The following is a 7,242-nucleotide window of genomic DNA, read 5'->3' on the forward strand; positions in this document are numbered from 1 at the left end:
GCGTGCGTGCGTGCGTGCGTGCGTGCGTGCGTGCGTGCATGCGCGCGTGCGTGCGTGTGTGTGTCATTTCTAGTTGCTGTGATCTCATCAGAATGGGATGAAGCATGTGGGTTTGTGTTCTCTGTGTGCAACTCTGTATGCATTTCACGCATACTTGAGGAAATTGTCAATAGTTGCCCATGAAGGCAAAGCAGGCAGAAGTAGAGCACTGGCTGGTCCTGTCCCTCTGGTCCTGTCCACCGGGACCACATGGTCCACATTAAGCCTGATTTACACACCGTCATACGATGGAGTATAAATTAAGCATTAGGCTAGACGGAGCAATCTTCCACAAGAGCACTGCCCAGCCAACCGGTTATCCCCAGTCAAATGTCTAGCTATTTCATTGGACTCCCTCAATCAGGAAATGACATTGCGTTTGAAATGGGGCTCCTCTGCATATAATGTTTCCCAGGATTGTTAGTGGACTCTTCAGAGGTCAGTGAGTTTGTGTTTAGTCATGCAGTGTGTTCCAGTGGTCTGTGATACTGTAAGGCCATGGATCGGATCGATGCATTATTCATAAAATGTGTTTGTTTGGCTGCAGAGAAAGTACTGTAGCTGGTTTCCTTTATATAGTAACCCTTGAAGTTAGTCTGTAATCTTAAAATTAATTAAATCCAACCAATAATGTATCAAGGGGTAAATGTAAAACAAAAAACTGTAAATTATAGAATGGGGTCTATAACAAGCACTTTAGATTTGTCTTGAGGGGTAAGAAATGCTAAATATTTGCTTTCATTTGGAGCAAAGACCCAATTTACTTTCTGTCATAGGATAACTTACTATCGGTGCCATCTGTGTATAAATCACAAATACTCACTTAAAGCAATGTTGACCTTTGGTGCCAACAAACAAGACTTAAGGGCCATTCACACTGAGCACTATAACTATAACTATAAAAATATAGTTTTAAAAATCGTTCAAAGTCAAGTGGATGGCAGAGTTCACACCGACTATAAAAAAAATACAATGGAGAACGGTATAATTATAGTTATCTTTATAGTTATAGTGCTCAGTGTTAATGGCACTTTATGTTGCTTTCACATGGATTCAGGAAAGCGGTAGCGGGCAGATGGCAACACCTTCCTTGCATGTTTTCCTCCGCCATCGGTGTATGAATGTGTGTGTGAATGGGTGAATGTAATGCACAATCTATGTAAAGCGCGTTGGATAAAAGCGCTATATAAATGCACCATTTACCATTTACCAACCTACAATAATTTGTAGCACAAAAATAAATGAAATGCTGAGAGTAAGTGCTGTATGTACTGTACTTGAGAATTAACAGTGCAGAGTAGTGTGAAGGTGGTGTTTAATCAAAGTTGTGGTGGAATCTAATAGGGATGCCTCCTGGCCTGGTAACACCTTCCTGTACTTGTGATCAGGGAAAGGGATAGATGTGATTCTTATCAATTGCACTTAATATTGTGATTGTGGACACCAAGGTAGTGTGCAATGTATTAAGCATAACATTACCTGCTTTGATCAATTAAAGACAAAAACATATATTTCAATATGCAAGCATTTTTGTTTGTTTGTTTGTTTGTTTGTTTGTTTGTTATTGTTTTGTCAATTCCTACCCTAAATGTTCTTTCTTGTTCCTCAGGGCCTTTATACTGATGTTAAACACAGGTAAGAGTTTTAGAGCTGCCCAGGTTGAAGGTATTGAGATCAGACAGGGAGATAGTAGTGGACAGTATAAAGTATTTACCTGAGTACTGTACTTAAGTAAATGTTTTGATTATCTGTACTTTACATGAGTATTGTTTTTTTTGGAAGCTTTCACTACACTACATTTCAAAGACAAATAATATCGTACTTTTGACTCCACTATTCTAGGAAGGGACAGCTGGTTCCCAATAATACATTATGAATTAACCATTTAACTTATTTAAAAAATAGTGAAAATAGCCAATGTACTGTACAGTATATGCTCACGTACCTGTCGCATTACAACGTGTTGCGAGCTTGTAGATTGCCTATTTTTCCTCTTGTTGAATTTGTTTTTTAATTTCTGAAAATGTTTTGTATTTTGGGGATAGAATTCAAAATTTCAAATACACCTTTACAGAGCAGTCACTTGAGTACTATTTGAGTAGTAGTAGTTGAGTACTATTTGACCAGGAGTATCTACACAAGTACTTTGACTCATGGAGTCAAAGTACAATTGTAACTTACATGGAGTTGAGTACTTTGTCCACCGCTGCCCTCCACCCACCAACCACACCATGACCTCCATCTCTAATCTCCTGACCTGGTCAAAACAGCTGGTCAGGGAAATGCTCTGGTTATTACCGTTGCTTTCTTCAATCACGCTCAAATACCAATTTCTTTTTTTATGGTGTGGCTCCGGATGTTGAGCCATTTAGAAGAGAATTTGTGTGTCTGTCCATGGCTAATCATGGCTAATCTCACAAACTATCGGTGCCAAATGTCTTGTACATACTGCCACGCAGCTTCAGTCTGATAATCAGGCTAAGTATACCAAGGAAGTAGATCCCCAAATATACACATACAGGTACTGTATATATTTATGTATTGGCTAATATTTTTCACATTTTGTGAATTCATAATCTCAGAGCACAGTGAATATCAGGTCACTTACCAAGCTAATTCCACTATCATTACATACCACCGCAAGATAGCTAACATTACCTGCTGTTAAAATGTTTATGCCAGCGGTATACACAATTGTAATATGCTTTTCCGTGGCACATCCTTCGCGGCTGACCTTTCAGAGACTTCACCTGAAACATGTAACCATCTCTACAAAGAAGATCACAGATATGTACGCTGCTGTGTGTGTGTGTGTGTGTGTGTGTGTGTGTGTGTGTGTGTGCGTACGCACGTGCGTGCGTGTGTGCGTGTGTGTGCGCGCGCGTGCTAGCCCTTCTCATGCTATCTATCATTGAAGTTTTCTCAAGGACACCCTGTGTGCTCAGAGAGCTAAACAGCCAGTTCTATAACTTGTATTAACTGTGAGAGTGATAGCACAGACATCCTGCAATCCTGCTCTTGCCAGCTGGTCACCCTGGGTAACCCATCTCATAGAGAAGCCCTAGGGCCTACAGTACAGTATGCGTGAAGGTGACTATGTCAGCAACCGTACTGTGCATGAATATGCATGTGCCGATTTAGGCAGCGTCACGGTGTGTCGCTCTAACATAAACAAGTTGTCATCGTGATTCTCATCATGACTGTACAATTCCACGGGTGCATCGCTGCACATACACAGTCAAATCCTCAGTGGTAATGGATCTATTTGTAACTCTCTCTGAGAGTGTCCTCTCAGAGTTACGCTCAGGATTGTACAGTGTTCAACAAACACTATCATTTGTGTGTCCTTAGGGGCATAACATGAATCCAAGAAGCAGACACAAGGTATGTACTGTATGTGTGTGTTTGTGTGTGTTTTGCATTTGCCCTTTGTCCTGGCTGCTATGTGCTCTGGTATGTAGCTAAAGGTCGGGGCCAGGAGGACAGAGGGGGTGGCGGGGGCTCAGTTAGGGGGAGCTGTGGAAGCAGAGTCACAGTCAGAGTCACAGTCAAAAGGCCAGTCACACTGATGAGCAGTTGTGGAAGAAGTATGGTACTCGTATTTGTTTACTTAAGTAAAATCAGCAACACCACAATGTAGAAATACTAGTAAGAGTCCTGTATTAAAAATTCAATTTCCACCCGAGTAAAAGTGCTAAAAGTAATTATGCAGAATGGCCAATACCAAATTCCTATTATTGGATAGTATATCAATGCATAGTAATGCCTTAATGTATCACTTTAATGTTGCAGCTGATAAAGATGGGGCTTATTTTAAATACCTTATGGTTGGTTGCTTAACCTATAATAATACATCATTTATCAGTTATTGTTTTTTAGTAATTATACATCTGCAAAGTAACTAGTAAGTGAAGCTGTCAAATAATTGCAGTGGAGTAAAAAAGTATATTTGCCTCTGAGATGGAATGGAGTACATATATGAAGTACCTCAAAATTGTACTTAAGTACCTGAGTAAATGTGCTCAGTTACTTTCCACCACAAGAGTGGAAGCAGGCTAGAGCTTGGGTAAAGGAATTCCGGACATGACCCTCTGTAAAGGGTAAAATGATCATGTGCTTGAAAGAGTAGAATGAATGGAACGAAAAAAGATGGTAAATGGTATTTCATTGGTTAACTGCTTTTAAAGTACTCAAAATCACTTTACATGTAGAAAATAAATATAAAATAAACTGTTATCTAAAATTAAAAACAGTAAGGTGGGTTTTGAAGGCAGTTTTGATGGATGGGAGGTGGGCTCTTTGATGTGGTTAGGGAATGCGTTCCATAGAGGGAAAGGGCAGCAACTGAAAATGCCCTATCACCCCAGGTTCAGCGCTTCGTCCTGGGGATCCACTGTAGGTGGTGGTGAATATTTTAAAGTTCATTCTGTGTTTGACCGGGAGCCAGTTTAGTGTGGAATATTGAATTGACCGATATGAATTGGCAAAAAAAGGTATGACTCATTTAAGTAGAATATGCTTTTAATATTCTACTTAACTTTTAGTAGTTTGGAATCGTACCGTCTGTAATAGTTTGGAATGGTACTGCCTGTAATAGTTTGGAATAGTACTGTCTGTAACAGTTTGGAATGGTACTGTCTGTAGCTAATATATATCATTCATCATTCTAGAATATTCTTGTGCCGTATGATGACATACCTTCACTAGATTCCAGTGCAAGGCATTCCTGAGAGATGTGCCTGCAACTTCAAGTCTCAACAGCCACAGCTGACACAACACGCACGCACGCACAAACACAAACACACACACACACACATGCGCGCACGCGTGCACAGGCACACACGCACACGCACACGCGCGCACACACACACACACACACACACACACACACACACACACACACACACACACACACACACACACACACACACACACACACACACACACAGCTGTCCTGCAGTCCTCCTGTTGGCCATAATGGGCACTGCAAGTCTATGGCCAGCAAGAAATGAAACTGTCCTCTGACCTCCTAGCTATGAGTCAGTGTGTATTAAACGTTTAGGCTTGTTTTAAACAAGGAACAGTGAATACAGTTTGATTAAAGGAGCACTTCACCCATTTTCAACCGTATCTTCATATTACTGGTCTTCATTAATGCTGATCATAAGATGACACCATTTCTGTCTACTCACTCTGTGTCTCAGACACCTGCCCAACAATGACTGATGGGTTTTCCAAGCAAATAGAAACGACAGCCTTGCACTTACTGGAAAGCTAGCGCACTGAAATAGAAGTCATTGGTCTTAAATCAATAAATAATAATACAAAAAAGAAAGTTTGAAATTATGTGAAGTGATCAAACCTGCTTACCGATGATGTCATTGGTAGGCAGGTTTCTGAACTGTCCACAGCACACCTCTGAGACACAGAGCAAGTAGACATAAATGGTACCATCTTATAATCTTATAATGAGCATTAGTGAGGACCAATTATATGAAGACAATGTTGAAAATTGGTTAAGTACTCCTTTAAGTGTATTACCAGATATTAAAAACAATCAAATCTAAAACATAGACTGAAGCTGAACCTTTTTAAATTCCCGACTCTCAAAATGGAGAGAGAATTCACACTGGGCTTTATTAATTGACACCACTGGTAGAACTGTAGGATATCACATGACCCACGAGTGACCCCACAATTGTGACTAAATCACAGAGAGAATATAGCTAGACTTTCCTTTATTTGCTTGAAACCCTTTTGTTAGGTTCAACAAGTCAGCCTTTCTATCACCTATCATACATTGTTTGAACGTTATGGAAGACAAATATTGAAAATAAAGAGCAAACTTGATTAGACATTCTTCAAGATGTAGACTTCCTGAAAGCCTTCCCCTAACTGAGGGCAATTTCATTTCTGTGTGGGAAAACCTGCACCAAGTCAAGAAATGATGTGTATTGTGCACTCTATGACAGTTTGCACAGTGGTTCTAAAGGATTAGCATTCATATTAGCGCGAAACAGCTGCAATTTCCTCTTCAACTTCTTACTCTTCTCAGTCATTTCATATGGGATGGATGGATTGCTACCCTGTTAGTTTATGAGCCACAGCTTAGCATCAAACAATAACAAATGTTACTTCTGATTTCATGACATTTTAAACAGTCCTAAAGGGTGGTTAATTTGTGTGGTGTTAAAGTCGTTGGGTTCTTGACGTCAGAGAAATATACTATGAAATGAATCAACATGGTAAAAGGCTACCCAGTCAAATCCTCAGGCCCCTATTTAGACGATATATGGTGCACCACGCAGAACTCAAGGTGCAAACTGCATTGGGGGCATTGTGTCCCTGCCAATTTTACTGTTCATAGGGCGCATTATCTATTCTGGGCACTATACACCAGCGCTTGGCGCTAATGGGTGTTATGATGAAGCCTCTGAATTAGTTGTGGATGTGTTTTTGGCGTTCTAATTCCCTTTAAGAGAGGCTGCACTATATAGGCACACTGGTATTTAGATGATGTATTGGAGGAGAAGCAAACATGCAGTCTTCTGCTGTGGAAACCATCAAGCAGTAAATACATATGTGATATCTTGACATATTAACTTAATAATAAGTTGCTTATTCTCAGTTATGTTCTTCTTGATTTAAACCCCTAATTAAAGCATGACAACGACGTGCGGAGCTTCAAAGTTAAGTAATGTTCAACTTTTGAAAGAGACAGGGCAGCCAACCAGAAGATATGTCCTTTAGAAACTATCTGCCACTGACAAGCATCTTCCTGCCTGCCTCTAAGCTCTGCTGCCCGGCACAGCTGTGCTGCCTTCAGCCGGTCGAAGCAGCGAAGCACAACTTATTTACGAGGTAGTCACTCATACCTCAGACACGCCCATTTTGATTGCATTTCACAATAAAACTGCTACTGGTGTGATTTCACTGTGATAAATGGAACCAAATGGACCTTTCCCAGGCCATTTGGTTCCATTTGCAGACTCTCAAAGTGTACAAAAATGAACACTCAGGATTTTGCAGCATATGGCTAAGCCAGTCAGACTAATGTATAGGCCTATGCACTTGTGTGCATGGCTGTGTGAGCATGTGTCCATGCATGAATATGTTTGTGCGTCTGGTGTAAAATTGACTGAGGCTGGAATTGTCCTGTGTGGACCTTCTAAAGTCAGAACAGATGAAACCTCTGGCAAAATG

This window comes from Gymnoscopelus microlampas (assembly GCF_963454915.1).
Source record: "Gymnoscopelus microlampas genome assembly, chromosome: 8".
Classification (NCBI taxonomy): Eukaryota; Metazoa; Chordata; class Actinopteri; order Myctophiformes; family Myctophidae; genus Gymnoscopelus; species Gymnoscopelus microlampas.